The sequence below is a fragment of the Jatropha curcas genome, chromosome 6 (genome assembly GCF_041381405.1).
Source record: "Jatropha curcas cultivar XTBG-Jc1 chromosome 6, XTBG_Jcur_1.0, whole genome shotgun sequence".
NCBI lineage: Eukaryota > Viridiplantae > Streptophyta > Magnoliopsida > Malpighiales > Euphorbiaceae > Jatropha > Jatropha curcas.
Window position 1 is genome coordinate 20,024,899 of NC_143156.1, and position 20,613 is coordinate 20,045,511.

Consider the following 20,613-nt stretch of genomic DNA (forward strand, 5'->3'; position numbering starts at 1 on the left):
TATTTTCTAAGCTTTTCTAGTGGGGACTTTCTTTCTCTGTCTACTACTACTGATGCCTGAGGTACCACCCCTGCAATCTGTCTAAACGTATCTGCAAGTTGCTTTAACAGCACCTCTTGACCTGGTGCTACTGGAGCCTCACCCTCCACAGCTCTGGAGGCGTGTGACTCGCTTTCACCTTCCTGTGACATCCTCCTATAAAAATAACAACTGCTTAGTTCATCAGGGTAGTCATGGCATGTACACTATAATGACATATGCATTTAAGCCCGAGGAACTAAACCAGGCTCTGATACCAAAATTTGTAACATCCCTTCCCGGTCCACCCGTTAACTCAAATGAACCGAGCTGAGACGCTACAATCTGGTTGAACCTATGTCCTTTCATGCTAATATCATGTTGTATGCTGATTATGATGTCAAGCTGTTGCTTTTTACATTAGGAAAATATAGATATGTACTTAATATGTTTACAAGACATGATACTAATTTTCAAAATGAAATGGGCCCAACTGTGTGCCCTGTACATGCCATGATAAGGATAGACAGAATCAAAATATCCAAATGAGTAGCTACCCTGAAGACTGAGTCTTCCACAGATGAACTGCAGCAGTTGTAAGCTGATTCTCTACGGTCCAGTCTCGAAACCTACGAGTTAAATAAATAACTCGCTGAGCAAATAATGCTCAGTGGATATCTCAATTTAATAAGAAATAAAACAATAAACATATAAGCACACATATCATTATACTTTCATGATTTTACCTGCTGTTCATGATGCTGTATAAATTTTGCAACTTTTATTAACCATCGTATACTTTATAAATAATAAATCACATAACTGCATGGCTCCATAAGGTTATAGTGAAACCAAAGTGATAAGAAAAACTGTATGAACTGTATGAAACTGGATGAATACTGTATGGCTGGGCTGTTATGGCCCGTATATAAATCATATCCACTCAACAGCCTGTAGCTGGAGTACCAAACTGTATGGGGCGCATATCTGCTATCCTATGTCGCGACATAGTCTTATCTACGTGGTTTCTGCCTAACCTTAATGGAGAATATTATGTGTATTGTGATAATACAAGAATTATTTAGAAAATATCTAATGAGGAATAATGCATACCATTGATAATGTATAAAGTAACTTGCATGGAAATACTCTAGCTATTGCACCCGCGATGTAACTAAATTTTACCATTCAGATTAAGGAAATTCTTAGTTTGAATTAAGTTCACTTAGAAGGTAAAATGCAGTAATAATTTTCGGGTGAATGAATCTACATATGCATTCCAACATCATTTCTAATGTGTTCTTGAAATCTGCCAGACAGCCTGTACATGTTTCACAAATCCTATCATAACTCTTTCTGTATACGTCCAATTTAGGTTATTCTAAATTCTATGGCTAGCTAACATCTTAAGGTACAAAGTTTTCTTCTATCACATCTCTTAATTACGTTGGCAAGGTAGTCATTGAGCTCAAGTAGCAACTGCCAGTCTGCCCTGCTGTCGGTTTCCAGCCTGCCCAGTTTATACTATTTTGGTCATATCTCTCAATTTATAACTCCAATTTAGGTGATTCTACATTATATGGTTAGCTAACACATTAGGCTACAAATTTGTCTTCTACCACATCTCTTAATTACGTTGGTAAGGTAGTCAAACATTGAGCTCAAGTAGCAACTGTCAGTCTGCCCTGCTGTTGGGTTTCAGCCTGCACAAGTTATACTATTTTGGTCACAGATCTCAATATATAACTCCAATTTAGGTGATTCTGCCTTCTATGGTTAGCTAACACATTAGGCTACAAATTTGTCTTCTACCACATCTCTTAATTACGTTGGTAAGGTAGGCAAATATTTACCGAAATGAGCAACTTCCAGTCCGTCCAGACTGTTGATTTCCAGCCTGCACAGTCTGTACTATTTTGATCATATCTCTCAATTTATAACTCCAAATTAGGTGATTCAAAAACTCATGGACAGATAAAACATAGAGGAAGAAATAACTCTTCTATACCACTTCCTAATTCCATCGTTAAACAGAGTCAAAATCAGGGTGAAGTTACTGGTCAATGGTCCAACAAACTGGGTTCAGCATGAAATCAATATCTACTTCATTCATTCAATTCATCCCATGCTTTATCACCATTTACAGACCTCTAATTCAACATTCAGCAATATATGTTTTCATTATCAACACACTACACAAGTTTTCATGCAAGAAAATGTGAAAAACTAAAAGAGATATCAAACCTTCAACCAAAAGAGCTTTAAATCCTCTTCTTAGCTTCCTTTTCTTCCAACTTTGAGTTCCCCTCTCCTATACATAATAACTCTTAGAAATCATCTAAAATATCACAAAAGTATGAAAATCAAGAAGGGCTACTTACTTGGATAGAGTTCTAGGTTGAATTTAGTGTTTAAATCACATGAAAATGGATGGAGAAAGGAAGGAGATGAAGAGAAAGATGAAAGGAGATGAAGATGAAGAAGACGTTGAAGATGAAGATGAAGAAAATGAAGAAGGCAAACTGAAATGGAAGTCTCGTGTAGTCCAAATTTATCTTTGATTGTGTGTTAAAAATTACCAAATAGTACCTATATTTTCCATATGTTACATTTTAATACCTAAACTTTATATTTTAGTGCAAGTAAGTCCTACTCCTTATACTTTGATCTTTTTGTTTCATTCAAGTAAGTCCACTTCTTTTACTTATTTAAGTTACATCCCATTCTACCCCACTCTGGATTTAAATGGCTCGAACCGGGTTCTTGTTCGGCCCAACTCGACTCGACTCTATGCAACGATTCGATTCAGTAGGATGTTACAAAAAGGATTGACTCGATCAGCTTCACAATACATCATCACTAATCGAGAAAAGAACCCAAACAGCTTCGCAATACATCATCACTGCTTGGTGGGATTTGAGATTGTCCTGATCAGCTTCGCAATACATCATCACTAATCAGGAAAAGGATTGACTCAATCAGCTTCGCAATACATCATCACTAATCGAGAAAAGAACCCAAACAGCTTCGCAATACATCATCACTGCTTGATGGGATTGTCCTGATCAACTTCGCAATACATCATCATTAACCAGGAAGAGGATTGACTCGATCCGCTTCGCAATACATCATCACGAATCGAGAAAAATGATCCAAACAGCTTCGTAATACACCATCACTGCTCGGTAGAACCTATCGGCTTCGAAAACCATCACCGGTTGGTCTGAAAAGTTGTTCAAAAGAAAAAGAGCAATATCTGTGTACAAACAGACATTGCCTTTTGTTAGAAGAATGTTGGGACATCATATGCCCCCATGCATTAATTATAAATTTCAAAAGATTGCATCAGGGCAAAAGATTATACTTTTGCCCCTAGTCCGGAATTCCGACTTAGGACCAAAAGTATCATCTTTTTAGGCAGACCTTCAATGTTTATTGTCAAAATTTGGTTTGAAAGGTTTGCAAAAATTTAGTAAAAATTTTAGGCCAGAAGAATTTTAAGCCTGAATTTTCAGGTATACCCTTCTTGATGCGGTGTTTGATAGAAAACTTACCTGAGGGTAATTTGGGCAATTTGATGCTCCTCCCCCTGTGCAGTGAGTAGACAAAATCGCTGAAGTGTACGAACTGCATATCGACGTCAAATTGCTTGAACGGGTCACTATGGGCTTTAAACGGACCATTTGGGCCTTGTGGGCTTAATGAGTGTGATGGGCACTTCCTTTGGGCTTGAGGGTTGTTGATGGGCCCCTCCTTCTTTTGGACTTAGAGAGGTGGGCTTGGGCCCAGCGCTTACTTATAAATAAGTTTCTTCTAACCATTTCATTTAGCAATTGCACCAAATGTTCTTTTTTGTGCTTGCAGGTGCCTGCTCAGAGGTATCAGGAGGTGTGCCAGCGGTTCGGCTTCGCCTGGTCTTACATCGCTCGACTCTACGCTGACCGTGATAAGAGGGTATGTATCTCATATGCGTTACTTTCTTCTTCTTTTGTCTGCATACCCTTCTTACATATTTCTCCTCTTACAGGATTTGGAGATTGGGAGGTTACGGAGGCACCAGTCTCGCCAATCCAGCGCCGTTACCCGATTCCAACTGGAGGTGGATCGACTTCGGACAAGGTTAGAGGTGGAGGGGATTCCGCTAGACTTCTCCGGAGAGGATGATGATGGTTCCTCATCCGATGACGCACCGCCATCCCCACCCCCTTGGGCAGCTGATGGTCTGAGCCGGAGGCGTCGCTAGCCAGGCTCCTGTTTTTTTGACCATTTTTGAAACATTTTTGTGGTTTGTAGGATTATATGTACAGTTTTATTAATTTTATGACATTATTTTACATTTTTACAGTATATTTGCTTTTATTATAGTATCGTTTATACATGTATTTCTTACAACTTGTGAGATTTTATTCCTTCCAAAACAAAATATAAACACAAAAACACAAAATAGCAGGGTCCCACTTATTCACAAGAGTGGTCCACCTTATTAGTGATCAATGAACCAATTTATTGTAAATGAATAAATGGAATGAAATGAAATAAAAGACTAAATAAGGAATTTAAAGTGAAACACGACAAAAATCAATTAGAAACAAAAGTGGATCGTAATACTTACCTGACAGGGGGGGTCCACTCGGTGAATGCGGACGTAATGGCTCAACCATCCTTTCTCGGTTAATGCGATCATAAAGGCTCAACTTCCTTATTGTACAAACCGTCCTTCTTATTAACGCAGGCATAAATGTCCACCAACTGGAGCGACCTATGCATAAATGCTCTTCCAACCACTATTGACGGTAAATATCAGGCCTGATAATGATGGTGCTTCGTTCATGAAACCCTTTACACTTCTATAAATGAAGGCTTCCTTTTACGGCCTCTTCACACCCAGCATTCAAAACAAATTCATTCCTTAGATAATCCTTTTCCATGGCTTTCAGGAACCAAGTTTCATCCTTCGTTCAATCCATCCCTGACGACTTATGGCAGATTCCCCCTATGGACCAACTCGCCTGGTTGAAATATTTCAAAGACCTAAAACCCAACCATGGCTTCTTGTCTTGGCTCGTTACGCACTTCAATCCTAACACCATGGTTTTCCGGTTTGAAGACGCTGAAATAACTCCGACCTATGAGGAAATGTGCGCCGTGATGGACCATCATCCTGCACAAAATGAAAGTCCGGCCCTGCCCCCAGGACCCAGATATGATCTGGCTGAAATTGCAGCCCTGTGCCCGGTTTACCTTCCTGACGGCATAAACACGGATCAAGGTCTTCCTTTAGAGCCTTTTCTGAGTAAGGTTCTGGCCATGGATCTAGATCCCTCTTGGATTCAAGCTTGTTGCTTCTTGCTGTTAAATGTGTATGCCATGAAGAACCGTCAACCCGGAGTTGGAGACTTCCGTCTTCTGACAGTTGTTCGTGACATGCAACTGTATCATCGTACCGTATTCATGATGATCATGGGAGAAACGATGTGCTGGGTCAGGGATATTGCCCTTCACATCACCAACTTCAATGTTCATCATCGTGGTTGTCCAATGTTGCTGCAAGCCTGGGCTCTAGACAAATTAAGCCTACTTCTTCCGGTCCCAGCTCGTTTAATTCCAACCTACGGTCCCGCCAACTTTCGGTCTCGGACTCGAGGACATTTCGACTTTGGGGATAACTCGACAATTCGGTGGACTTGTCCTTGGTGGAGGATCAGGCTGGTCACTATTGGAAGCATGAATCTCAATTATGAGTTGTACACCAGTCTAGACCATTCCATGGCCTATTTTCCCGACAGGATCAGCCGTCAATATGGAACAATTCAGCGTGTTCCCAGGATCTATAACTTTGAGAGCGGTCTAATGACACTGCATCTGCTGAACAATTTAGCTAACCGCTGGCGAAGCCGAAACACTAGGTACCTGGGTGAAGGAGTGATGCAGGACACTATGACACCCGAGTATGTGAACTGGTTTTTTACCCCATGATGATGTTAAGTTCTACAAGGATCGGTGTCTGATGGTAGCCCTTACTGAAATAAATGTTGTTATTGCTTTCTCTGTCTTCTTTTGAGCTCGAGCTTTGAGCTCCTATTTAATGTATCTACTTTCTTTGAATCAATGAATTTGCTGATTCTGCCTTTATTAATTCCTGCACACATGGATAACACCAGACAACAAAGCTTTTCTTTCGAAATTATTTGTCGTGTTAGTCATTCGGGCCTCCTGCCCTTGGGTTAATAAAGAAATGCTCATAAAAATGAATTATTTGATATAAATACAGAAGCTTACGCTTGGGGAGAACAAGAATGGTATGACTATTTATTACCTGCACAGATCAAACAAAAACAACATATGCAACTTCTTTATGTATGCATGAACCTACATGAGTACTAAGGTTTTATTCATGGTTTTATTGATCTTTCCAAGGAAATCACCGAGAAAATGGCACTTGACCTTCTGATCGTTGTCTAAGAGAATCCAATACCCGGGCAGGACCAACAGCTACACATCTTCAAAACAAATGAGCAAATGCTAACCACATAGGCAGAGAGGAATGTCTTGTAATCGACGATCATGCCCCAGAAACAAAAGGGAAGAAGAATTTGAGAATCAAGCTCTTTATTGCACTTACTTCTTTCAACGTTATACAGAAGTGAAGAGAAATTATTTCAATACAATGGTTATTCATTCTAACTACTCATTTGCCTATTCTCCTTCTAATCAGGTTGATGACAATGAGCAACCAGTTGCAAGCATGTCACAAATGCATGGCATAGATTTCTCATTTAAACTAAGCACCATGCGTTAATCTCGAAACTCTTTATTTTTATTATTATCATTTTTTATTATTATTATTTTTTTATTATGCTCTAACTTTTGCCTAGGCCGCCCTTTCGGGTTTTCAACCTAGCGAGCTCATTTCTCGCCTAAGCCGCCCTTTCGGGTTTTCAACTTAGCCCTTTCTTTTCTTTTTCTTTTTTTCTTTTTTTTTTTTTAATCGAAATCATCATTTCAGACATTGAATCTCTTCATTTGATCCTAACTGACAATCCGATTGACAGGCTTCCCTTCCGAAGTGACCAATTCAGCGGCACCCTTATCCGACAGCTCCTGGATTTTGAATGGTCCATGCCAATTGGGTCTGAATTTCCCTCTAGGGTGACTCTGGGATTCGTGGTCTAACAGTATGATCAGCACTGAATCTCCACTTTTCAAAGTCCTTGGATGTACCGGCTTACTGTAGAAACAAGCAATCATTCTTTTTTTTTATCATTTTTCATTCATTTCATTATTATTATTATTATTATTATTATTATTATTATTATTTTTGATAACATGCCATTCCTACAGCGCTGTTACTCAGGACATCCATATGTGGAAGAAGGAAGTCATCTTTGGGCGAGGCTGTAGTCGACACAGGTTGTTAGTCTCCCCCTTTCTTGAGCATAGGGACTATGTTCGCTGACCACTCAGGGTAATGCATTACCTTCCCAGAAACTTGCATCTAGCTCTTTCTGAACCACGGCCTTCATCTTGTTTTGCCACTTCTAGTTTGACCCATCTCCTTTTCCGCTTTACTGGCTTGATATTTGAATCGGTAGGGACGACATGTCCTGTAATCGGCTTATTGATCCCCCGGTATATCAGCATAACTGTAGACATTCTTGGAAATCGTTTCTGAACTCAAGCTTAAAGTCTGATCCGATTTCGATTATTTTTTGAGATTTTGGGCGGTGCTTAGGTTAAATGCAAAATGATGCAATGCATTTATGCCAAATATGCGTGTGGTATAATCAATGCCATGAACATAACAATCAGGAGAAGTAAGAAAATAAGTAATCAAAATTCATTCCCATTGATTGAAATAGTAAATGAAGTTCATTCAAATTGTTCTTAAAGCAATATTCAGAAAACAAAAAGAAAGATTAAGAGCTTGTTCAATTTGCCCATCAGATAACTTTAATGGTTTCCGGGCGCCGGCTTATTATGTTCAGGAGGCTTGGTGATCTTCCCGCTATCTATCAAATCTTGGATATCATGTCGGAGCTTGAGACAATTATCAGTAGAATGACCTTTACACTGATGATATTCACAGTCTTGATTAGCGAACCTACCCTGAATAGGCTTAGATGGATTAATTGGCAACTTTGACAATACGCCATTCTCAATGCAGGATCTCATGACTGCGCTTAAAGGCATGCCCAAATCAGTGAATTCCCTTTTCTTTTTCTCCTTAACAACTCTAACTATATTGCTACTCCCTAATTGGTTTGTAGCTGCATGACCAACATTTCTGTTATGATTACTGCTGGAAGACCGGTAGTTACCAAACCCTCGGCTCTTCTTTTTCTTTTTGTTGCACAGTTCTTCAAAATTCAATTCAGGCCCCCGTATCCCCAGATCCAGGCTGTCATATCTTTTCCTATAGTTCTTGTACGATGTCTGAGGAAATCCTCGCAACACATCCTCTTCGCCGTATTGGTTCATCTGAGCAACACGGATGGACTCCGACAAATGGGACCTCGGGTCATCATTCTTCGCGAACAGGGTATGCTTCGAAGAAGTAGAATTTGTGGGCTTCAAGACATACTCTGTCACATGAAAATTGGTGACTGGATCTTTTTCTTTCGAAATAGATATCCTCTCCACCTTGTCCTTTAGTTCTGTTATTTGCTTAATCAGCTCATTCTCAGTCGGACTAGCATTATCAGCTGATGCTTGACTACCCAAGGTGTGTTCTGGAGCCTCTCTTCCCTCCACTATAGGCTGATTACTTGAAGTAGGCGGCACTTGGTTCTGGGCTCTATCTTGAGCAAGGGCAGCAGCTATTATTTCAGAAATGGTGCTTATCTGGGCTGGAGAGAAACCCGTCTCATTCACAGTGTTATTAGCCATCCCAACCAAATATGAATCAGAAATTGAATCCGAAGAACTTGAATGAACCACAGGACTAAACGGAGCAGGCTCGGGGATTGGGATACTCTAACCAAACGTTGACCAGGGCGCCGGTGCCAAGCTCTCAAGGTGATTTTCCGGGAAGGATCAATTCTGACTGATAGATATAAACATCTGAGTTAAAGTAGGTCCTGCATGTATGCATGAGAAATAGCAGCACATAGAATGAGAAATGCAGTTCTAATGTGCTAACGACCGGTATGGAAATAAGATCTCGATTTCAACAACTAGACCCAAAATTCGGTGTGAATAACATGTCAATGACTTATTTTGTATTCAAACATTTTCGGCATTATCTGTCGTAACCGTCCTTTTTTGGAATTTACAGTCGACTATTTTCTCTCAAGTCCCTAACTTTTGCCTTGGAATGAAAGAATCTCCAAGCGGGATTTTTATTATTTTTTTGTATCCTTAATTTTTGCCTTGGAATGGAAGAATCTCCAAGCGGGATTTTTCTTATTTTTACTTTTTACTTTTTTTTTTGTTTTTGTATCCTTACTTTTTGCCTTGGAACATATGGTCCCAAGCAGGATCTCGTTTTGTTTTGTTACAAATTTTGTAATCTCTTGCTCACTTATTTTCAGATAATGCGAGAAATGTGACAATACAAAGGAATCGCAACCCCCTTGTAACTCCCTTTTCTTTTGGGTATTGATTCACTATAAGTGATTGCATAATATTATTCAAAACGAATTTGAAATCCAGTCTCAAGATCAAGGTCAAATGTCCATACCGAACATTAGCTCTTATTAATGCATTGCTGAAAATGAAAATGTTACATGATGCATGAATGTCACATCATATGTACAGTTTATATTAAACAGGGGAACGGGAGTTGGGAAATGCATGCCTTCCAACCTTATCTCTCCCACACACGGATTCAATTGGTATAAATTTCGACATCTGTTTCCTAGGAATTGGTCTAATCTCGACAACCAACAGGGGGTTTTGAGATTGACGATATCAACTCTCGGACATGAATGCGGCATAACATCAGCAAATAGAATCGGGTGCACCTTAGGGGAAGTAACTAAGGCTTTTAACTATGTGCATTGGCTTTAGTCTTATTGGGTTTAACAAAGTCTGGGTTCCGCAAACGGGATTCGGGCTTTGTTGGGCCTACTCCTTTTGACGCACCTTTAAGGTACTAGGCTTGCGGTTGGTAGTAATGTTAATTCTCGGATGGATGCACCTAAAACGCGAGGTTTAGGCTAGATCCACCGCCAAACTTAACACCAGTACCGAAGGGTGATACGGGTAGAATGAGATGAGAAGCAAGGAATGCGAATGAATGCAAAAATCCTAGGAAAGGAAAAGGAAAGCATTTTAAACACATATGAACGATTAAAAAATTTTCCATCAGCTTTTCTAACCAATTTTATTTAGAAAGTAGGCTTTTTAGAGTCAATTCCTAATTGCAACCACTAAATTATTTTAAAAAACAACCGGGGATTAGTGGGTGCAAAAATCCCCAGTGAAGTCGCCAAACTGTTTTCCCCCGTAAACACGAAACCGGCGTTTTGATTGTTATTTTGTTGTTATTTTGTTTTGAAAAAGAGGTTATAAAACCTTTTGGATGTGCGATGCCGATAAATCGGTCTTATAAATTATTTTGAGTTGCCACCCATTTTTTTTGGCAATGGGACCGTTTTCAATTTTATAAAAATGACTCCATTTAAACCCAATTTTATTCAAGGCCAAATTATTTAAAAGACTGGTCAAGCGAACCAAGTACGGTTCTGGGTAAGGGAATTGGGTACGCCAGCCCGTTGGAAGCCGACGCCCGGAAAACCAGCCTCTTTTAACCTACAATTTCTAATTGATTTTATTTTAGAAAAGCCAAATTATTTATTTATTTAAACCCAACCCGAGTAAATCGAACCGAGTTCCTATGTGGAAAATTAATTAATCGTCCCAATCAAATCTAATTATCACATAGCAATTATTCAAATTAAAGCAATTAAATCGAAGCGATCAAAATAAATAAATAAAAAGACCCGCTCTTGCCTTATGGTTAAAGGCGGGCAACAAACCGAACCGAAAATATTAAATCAAATGAATAAATGACCCGCTCTTGCCTTATGGTTCAAGGCGGGCAACAAATCGAACCTAAAATACATTCTACCTGATTTAAATCTAACCCATAAACCCAAAATCATACATATTTATTATTTAACACTAGAAATGCAAATTGTTAATAAACATGCAAATTAATCTTAAATATAAATAAATCAACAAACTTAATTTTATTTTTCATTTAAACATAAATTACAAAATTCATATAAATAAACACATAAAATTACATTTTAGTGTTCTAAGTTTATTTAAACTGTGATCTGTTCATAATTGGGCATTTTCAAATTTATTGAAGAAATTAGATTTTATTTTCGTATAAAATTTATTTTTCTATTTTTTTTATTTTTCTAGAAAAATCGATGAACAGTCGCGTGACGCAACTGTTCTTGGATGAACAGTCGCGTGACACGACTGTCCTTCATGAGCCGTGAATAGTGAACAGTGAATGGTGCACAATGAATAGTGCACAGTCGCGTGACGCAACTGCACAGTCGCGTGACGCAACTGTTCTTGGATGAACAGTCGCGTGACGCAGCTGTTCATCCAGGAACAGTTGCGTGATGCACTGTCCTAGCCCAGAATTCATTTTTAAATGTTTTATTTACATTATTTCTTACTTAAATACGATTTAAAGACATATAAAATGGCCAAATATGAACAGAATATAATTTAAAGAAACTTAGATTACTAAAACCACAAAAATATTACTAAAATCACAAAAATATATAAAAACAAAATACAAAGAATGTTAAGGAAATTACCTAATCCTCAGATTGATGCTTGCAAATGGATCAAATCTCTTAACAAATGATAGCTAAGATTTCCAGAAGCCTTTTTTTCAAGGATTTAATGGTGGTTTCTTTATAGTGTGTTTTTTGGGGTTTCAAAATCGTGTTCCTCTCTTTTTTTTTCTTCTGTTCTTGTTCTCCTCTCAAAATTGTGAGAAAGAGATGTATTTATAGGGTAGGTCAGGACACAGCTGCGTCACGCTACTGTAGCTGCGTCACGCAGCTCATTTTCACAGTCGCGTGACGTGACTGGTAGTGGGGTGACGCGACTAGCAGTCGCGTGACGCGACTGGCAGGCGACTGGCAGTGGGGTGACACGACTTACCCAACCAAAAACTTAAAATTGGTTTGATTTATCCTTGGATTAAAAGACTTCTAGATGGCATTAACCCATTCATTTCACATCCTCGTATCATCATTGGATTAGGCGGGGCATAAAAAACATGCGTCAACAAGACGCGCTCCATATGTTATGATAGGCTCTTGAATCCCTTATGATTATGTTGGCATATAAGGCCATTACGAATAAGTTATGAAATCTTATCTACTCCATCTTCTTGTAAGTGTATGAGAGCCTCTTAAGGAAAATATTTTCATGGAAATTAAATTAATTAAAAGATTATGTTATATATATTTGATCTTTGTTTTTGGAATATGTGTGATTATGTTATTAATTAAAAAGAAAAGCATGCTTGAGGGTGAAATAAACATCAAGGGTAATGAATATATGATGTGATATGATGATAACTATGATTGCTAATAATTTGTAAGTAAGATATGAAATTATGTGCTATAAATGTGAAATTATGCTTGATATCCAATTATTTTTATTGATTGTAGAGAATGAAACTCTTTTAAAATTCCTTTTTGTTTTAATTATGTTGTCATCGCAACATTGGTAAGTATGTGTTTTATGAGCACCACTGAATTTTATACTCAGCGCGTTGATTTTTATCACACGTAGGTTGAAGACCGTGGTTGTTGCTCAAAGACCAGAGGAGTAGCATCAGAGTAGAGAGATTATTTTGGTATTGGTAGAGTTAGTTTTATATAATTAAGAATTATGTCATGTATAATTATTATCTATTTGGAGATTAGGTTATTCGAATTATAACTTAAAGCATGTTATTATAAATTATTTTGGTGTACATATTTGGAGTTAAGCATAAGACTTATTTAATGATTGGATATAAAATATTTTCGAAGTTAATTGGCATGCTTGGATTATTAGGACTTGATATATAAATGAATGCGTTTAGTTTGATGATTATTATAATGCTAATAAGGAATTACATGGTTATGAAGTTATAAAAGTGTTGTTTGTGTTGTGTTGATTACTAGAGTTTGATGGGAGTTTGTGTAACGCCCCAAAATTTTCGAATCTTAAAATGATATTATTTTATCGGGTCATGAATGGTGCTACAGAGAGAAAGATAATATTTTATGTAGATTCGAGGAAGATATTGAGTATAATTAACTATGAATGGATAGTGATTTACGGGTCTATGAAAGGTACGACCGGTCTGTGAATAGTATTACCGGTCCGAGAGTCGGTATTATTTTGGTCCAGAAAAATTACTATATATGTTTTATATTTTCTTTAATATTTTTGGAGTATGTGTGCATGATTTTTATGGGTAGAAAGTAAGTAATGAATATTTTTGGAGAATTTAGATAATTAGTGAATAGTGAATTATGATGCTTTATCAATTAAGGAAATTTGAGGAATTATTTTTATGGAGTAATTTGAGAAATTTATGGAGATAAATAATATTTTGAAGGAATTGAATTGGAGAATATTTTTAGCCATTAGATGAAATTACTTTTGACTTAATCTTAGCCATCCAATTGTGGGAAAAGACCAAAACACCCTTAGTTGCTTTATAAAGATCAACTCCAATAATTGAGCAACCACTTTTTCTCTTCTTTTTCTTCTTCTCTTCAACACCAACTTCCTCTCCTTCTTTTCTTTGTTTTTTCTTCAACTTCTACTTGCTAAATCCACTAAATTCACCTCATCCAACTTGATTTAAGTAATTAATCTTTGAGAGTGAAGCTAGAGAAGTGATTTTTGGTGACTAATTTCAAGAAATTTGGAGATTTTCCTACTTGGGTCAAAGGGTGGAGAATCTTCTACCAAAGAGAAAGGCAAGCTAAGGCTTAAAGAGTTTTAGTTAAGCTTGTTAGAGCTTGTTTTTAAGGTTAGTGTTCATAAACACATTTACCTTACTTGAATTTTTAATTTTGTGCATATATGCTATCATGTGTATATTTTGGGATTTTGTATAAAATGATTGATTTGTTGAACTTTGGTTGTAATAACATGCTCTTGGGTGATGTTTGATGAATATTTAATATGTGGTAGGTGATGGGAGCGGGTATAAAGCTGTTTTCCCCCCGGAGAAAAATCGTTGTTTTTTTATTTTTGGTTTTGGTGTTTGTTTTTGAAAAGTGGTGACAAAACCTTTGGATATACGATGCTGATAAATCGGTCTTATAAATCATTTTTAGTCGCCACCCATTATTTCGGCAATGGGACCGCTTTGATTTTTATTTTGTAAAAGTGACTCCATTTTAACCCATTTTTATTCAAGGCCTTTTATTTTGGAAAAACTGGTCAGGCGTACCAAGTACAATTCTAGGTAAGGGAATTGGGTACGTCGGCCCGTTGGAAGCCGACGCCCGGATAAACCGGCCTCTTTTAACCTACGATTTCTAATTGGACTTTATTTTAGAAAAACCGATTATTTAAACCCAACCCGAATAAATCGAACCGAGTTCCTATGTGGAAAATTAATTAATCGTCCCAATTAATTTCATCCATTGCATTCATCACAAATAAAGCATATCATTCACCATCCATCTATAACACATATTAAAATAAAATAAAAGACCCGCTCTTGCCTTATGGTTAAAGGCGGGCCACAAACCGAATTTGATAATATGATAAATAATAAACAAAAAGAAATAAGTCCTAAAACCTCATAATCATTAATAATTAGTCGATTTGATTTGATTAAATCTTAATTTGCCCATGTTTGATCATTTTCTGAATTGAAATTAAAGTCTGCTCAATAATACGAAATTAAGATGAAATAAGGAATGTATACTGAAATTTTAGGACAGTTGCGTCACGCGGGTGTTCCATAAGGAACAGCCGCGTGACGCAGCTCCCCTTATTCATATTACTGGAAATAGGTACAGTTGCGCCACGCAGCTGTTCTACTAAGAACAGTCGCGTGACGGAACTCTCAGCTGCGTGACGGAACTATTCGCGACTTATTGAAATTCTTACTTTTATTGATTATTCATCCAAAATATCACATTAAATATAAAAGTATCCTGGGTATGCGAATAGCTGCGTCACGCAGGTGGTCCAGTCTGAATCAAAGACTTTTGGACATGAACAGTCGCGTCACGCAGGTAGGAGCTGCGTGACGCGGCTGCTCTGGTCCGGAACTACCATTCAAACTACTCTTTTTTACGTGTTCTTTTTATCAACAGAGGTTTAATACAATTCAGAAACACTCAGAGATGGGCAAAATGTAGTTTAATCAAAACCAAACTAACTAAAATACTAAGAAAATGAGACTTTCACAAATAAGTAACTAAAAATGCAAAAGAATGGTTTAGATGATTACCTAACCCTCAGATTTGAGGATTGCATACGATATGGTTGATCTAGGGATGAAGCTTCACGATTCCAGAATTGTTCAATGCCCAATCTTAACAATAAAACCCTTCTTTTTTTTTATCTTTTCCTCTTTTTTATGTCCTTTTTATATTTTTAAGCTTTCAATCTATGTGCCTAATGGCTTGATCTTCCTCAAAGTTACTCACTGGAGTCTTTTAGGAAAACCCTAGCCGCAATCGTTTTCTTTTAGTCTAAAATGCCTTAGTCTTTTTTGAGAGAAAATGAGAAAAGTTCCAAAAAGTCCTGTTTTTGCTGTGTAATGCAGTATTTATATGGCTAGGGCAATAGGGCAGTCGCGTCACGCGGGTATGAGCTGCGTGACGCACCCGCAAACCTGCGTGACGCGACTTACTTTTCGTACAGTTGCCGCGTATCCATACAAACAGTGCAGGCAGTTGCACGGGCGCGCCAGGGGTGTCAGCCCTGTTGGAGCTGCGTGACGCAACTGAGAGTGCCGTCACGCAGGTATTAGCTGTGTGACGCAGCCCTAACACGGGTCAGACTCCTTTGGGCGGTTTGATTCAATTTTTGATTCAGGCACTTCTGGTTTATTGTGAAACCTCATCCTTTATCCTCATATCATCATTGGGTTAGATGGAGGCATAAAACTACGCGTCAACAGTTTGCCCCCCCACTTTATCATTAATTGTATAAACGATTAATGTTAAAGTGGTCTATTGACGCGCCTTCTTTCAGGCAATCCTCTCAAAACTCGGTTTGATTGGTTTGAAAAGATGCTGAGTCAACCATCTGGTCACCTCCTAAGCTCGGTTTGATTGGCTTTGTCGGCTTCCATGTAATCTGAAGAGACGTCTTCGAAGCTCGGTTTGATTGGCCCGAAAAACGTTGATTTGATGACAAAGTCTTCGAAGCTCGGTTTGATCGGCTTGAAGAACTTTGATCTGGCCACCTACTCAGCTCGGTTTGATTGGCTTTGTCGGCTCCAGTCGGTTTTGAAAAAGGCATCTTCGAGGCTCGGTTTGATCGGCCCGAAAGACATTGGTTTGATAACAAAGTCTTCAAAGCTCTGTTTGATCGGCTTGAAGGACTTTGATCTGGCCACCTACTCAGCTCGGTTTGATCGGCTTTGTCGGCTCCAGTCGGTCTTGAAAAGGTATCTTCGAGGCTCGGTTTGATTAGCTCGAGAGATATTGGTTTTACCCTGGTCAACTTCGCAACTCAACATCATTGACTGGGGGAAGAAGATTTCAAATAGCTTCGCAATACACCATCACTGTTTGGAAATTGTTCTGACTAGTTTCGCAATGCACCATCACTAATCAGTAGGACCTATCGGCTTCGAAAAACCATCACCGGTTGGCCTGAAAGAAATTGTTCACAAGAAAAAGAAGAGCAATGTCCGTGTACAAACAGACCTCGCTTTCTGTTAGAAAGGTATTGGAACATCACATGTTCCCATGCAAAAATTCTTATTAAGGCAAAAGGTCATACTTTTGCCCCTAGTCCGGAATCCCAGCCTAGAACCAAAAGTATTCACTTTTTATAAACGCGTTATTATTATTTTTGTGAAAATTTTACCAAAAATTTTGGCAGGAAAGACTTAACAAAAGCTGTTGCCTGTATTTTTCAAATATATCCTTTATGATATAGTATTTAAAAGGGAACTTACCTGAGGGTAATCTGGACAATTTGATGCTCCTGATCCCGGTGCGGTGAGTTGATGAAAGTTGTAGCCGTATATGAGCCGTACATCGACGTCATGTCGTCGGAATAGGCCGTCGTGAGCTTTTGAAATGGGCCGTGTGGGCCTGTAGGGCTCGAAAAGGGATAACAGGCCCAATGCTTCTTGTTGGGCCCGGTTGAATGGGCTTTGGCCCAGCTGGTTTTACTATAAGTAACTTCTTTTTCAATCGATTCAATTTCACTTATTCACGAACCCTAAGCGATTGGAAATTCTCTGAACCGTTCAACTGAAAAGATGTCTCAAATCTCAGAAATCCCTACTTTTGCTTATACTCCGGAGATGGAGGTTCTTGGGGCCCTGTCCGATATTCCTACGTTCGACGATGAGCTGGTGCCGGTGAGCCGGAACCTGCTGACCCCCAGGACGCGACCATTGCAGCTCCTTCCGTTGCCGGGTTCGGAGTTTCCAGTCCGGTACGAAACGAGTCAGATGCGTGGCTTTCGATCCGAGGTAAGTACAAAATTTCTTCAATTTTCTGTTTTTACTGCTTTTGATCCGTAACTGTAGCAATAGGACTATTTTTTACTGTTTACGCTTGCGTTGGCAGTCGCATCACACAGGTAGGAGTTGCGTGGCGCGGCTGTTCTTCCATGAACAGTTGCGTGACGCAGCTGTTCTTGTGGGAACAGTTGCGAGACGCGACTTTTCGAGACGCCAGAAACCCTAGCTTGCCTTGAACCTTAGGATCAACTTCTTTTTGACTGCGTTTAGACCTTGATTTGTTAACTTTTGATTGTTGATAACTCTGGACGACTTGATTTTGCCCTGTAATTGCACAAAAACAATACAAACTTAGTGAAACAAAGTTAAAATTAAACTGCTGCATACCTTCGACAGTTGCGCCACGCAGCTGTTCTTAGGAAGAACAGTTGCGTGACGCGACTGTTCGTCAATGAATGAGGGCCTCGAACAGTTGTGTGACGCGGCTAGAGAGGTGCGTGGCGTGGCTTTGTGGTCGCGTGACGCATCCATTCTTGGGGCCACATATATTGAACAGTTGCGTGACGCGGCTGTAGAGTGGCGTGACGCAAGTGCCGAGATGCGCTACGCAGCTGTGCTTCTGATTGCGCAACTTGGGTAAAGCTGCGTGGCGCGACTCTGTAGACGCGTGACGCGACTGGGAGCTGCGCGACGCAGCTATGGTTCCAGCCAAAACTCGAGTTTTTTGTTTCTCCTGTCATAGAAGAAAATGAACAATTATTAGTCTTACATTTATTGAAATTGAAATTTACTTACAGGTTAATCTGGGCAAGGCCCGCTCAGGCGGATCGGCTACTGATGCTTCTGCTTTCTGGGATCTGCTGGACCCTCCTATGCGAGCTCGGGTTATCGCTGCGGGTTTCGGAGATTATGCCGCCGGATTGCGCCGCACACAGCCTCGTTTCCCGCCCGCTATGCGATATGCATTGATGGAGCGGTGGAACGACTGCACGCACACTTTCGTGTTTGGGTTTGGAGAGATGACACTCACTCCCGCGGATTATGCTGCTATCACCAGCTTACGCTTCACTGGTCCGGTTCCTCCTCTAGACGCTCGGTACCAGACAGCTGCTATCGGAGCCCAGCTATTCCGTTCCCTCCTCGGTGTCACGACGCAGACCCGATACACCGTGTAGGGGTGTATGTCTTACAAGACGGTCTTTCAGTTCTGGGCCGAGAGGATCAGGACCCGGTTGGAGGCTCCTGCGTATACTCGCGAGGAGAGGGACCAGGCTGCTCGATCCTTCTTGTTCTACATCATTTCCTCGCAGCTACTATGCACCTCCCAGAATAAGGGAGATCCTGCGGTGCTGGCGTGTCTTCGGGATCTGAGCCAGGTCGGGTCCTTCGACTGGGCCACACTTAGTTTGGCTCATCTCTATCATGGTCTGGATGTCTGGACCCGTGGTAGCGGTGAGTCAAACTGGCTGTTCATCCGGCCTTTGGAGGTAACACACTTTCATTCTTGACTTTTTATATCCACCATTCTCAACTGTTCAACTAACTGACGTTATTTTTCTGTCTCTGTTACAGGTGTGGTCTTACGAGTATTGCATTTATCCGGGCGGTCCTAGCGGTGACTCACCCATCGAGTCTAGGAGGATTCCTCGCTATCTGGCCCACTGCCATCACACTTATGCCAGTGGCGAGGATCCGGAGTACTGGCGGAGCTTCCTTAATGACCGGGAGCTGTCTGATGTGAGTACAGAGAGAATCTCTGAATCTTTGAATCTTTGACTTGTCTCTTTTTATTTTGACGCACCACTAATACTGATTTCTCATCATCATCATTTCATTTTTTTTGTAGCTATCCTTGGAGCCATGGGATTGTGAGGCCTGAAGGACCTATCCGGGCCGGGAGGTGGCTGAGTTACACACCCGGTCGAGGCTATTGATGCGAGGATACTGGGCTGACCGGTATTTCCTAGGAGAGAGAGTCTTCGACACCCTGATCGCTCCAGCACAGCGGAGAGTGCCTCATGCCCCTCCTCGGCATATGTGTCTGCTGGAGGGCTTGACTCGGGAGGACCTGGAGGTAGAGTATAGAGGCTTCTCGGCGAACGATTTCCTGTCCGCCGGTGATTTTCCTTCTTACTTTGCCTCTCGGATGCAGGCTCGACTTCCCGAGGTTCTCGAGTACACCCATGTAATTCATCTGGTCTTCTGCCTTGTTTACCATTCTCTCTGTTTTCAAACCACTGATGCCATTACTCTCTGTAACTTAATGTAGGAGCGGAAGACGCACAAGACTGCGGCTCACTATGTGCTGAGGCGGCGGCTGAGGCGGGTGGTACGGCGGCTCCGGCTGGACCCGTCGGCGTAGTACTGGGTGACGTGCCGTTCCCACCAGATATGGAGGTGGTCTTGGACCCTGGTCTAGGTTTGGGATCTGGCGTCGTCATTCCTGCTGATCTTCGACAGGCTCCTCCTCTGGTACAGCTGGATCCTGAGCACACTACACATGTAAGTCATAAATCGAATGTACAAAGTTAGAAGTATTTTACCTGAATATCCTTTTTAATGGATATTTTTTATTGTTTGCAGGTGCCGGCTCAGAGGTACCAGGAGATCTGCCAGCGGTTCGGCTTTGCCCGATCCTACATCGGCCGGCTCTACTCCGAGCGACATGAGCTGGTATGAATTTTACATATTTTTACCTTTTTGCTTCTTATTATTTTGATGACCTTTCTTACACATGCTTGTCTTTGCAGGAGCTGGAGAACGGGAGGCTACGGAGGCATCAGTCCCGCTAGTCCAGTGCCGTGAGCCGGCTTCAGGCGGAGGTAGAGCGGCTTCGGATGAGGCTAGAGGTTGAGGGCATCCCTCTTGACTCTTCTGATGAGGATGAGGATGGCTCTTCTTCTGACGACGGGCAACCATCGCCACCCCCTCCGACTGTCGTTGGT

At 40.3% G+C, this 20,613-nt stretch overlaps 1 long non-coding RNA gene across 1 annotated transcript; it reads right to left on the reverse strand.

The window, feature by feature from the left end:
• Window positions 1-479: 479 nt before the first annotated feature.
• Window positions 480-2,523, reverse strand: LOC149495685 (uncharacterized). The gene is made up of 3 exons (XR_016321445.1): window positions 2,400-2,523; window positions 2,263-2,329; window positions 480-647 (listed from the first exon to the last, which is right to left on the reverse strand). It is a non-coding gene; the product is annotated as an uncharacterized LOC149495685 (long non-coding RNA).
• Window positions 2,524-20,613: the final 18,090 nt, after the last annotated feature.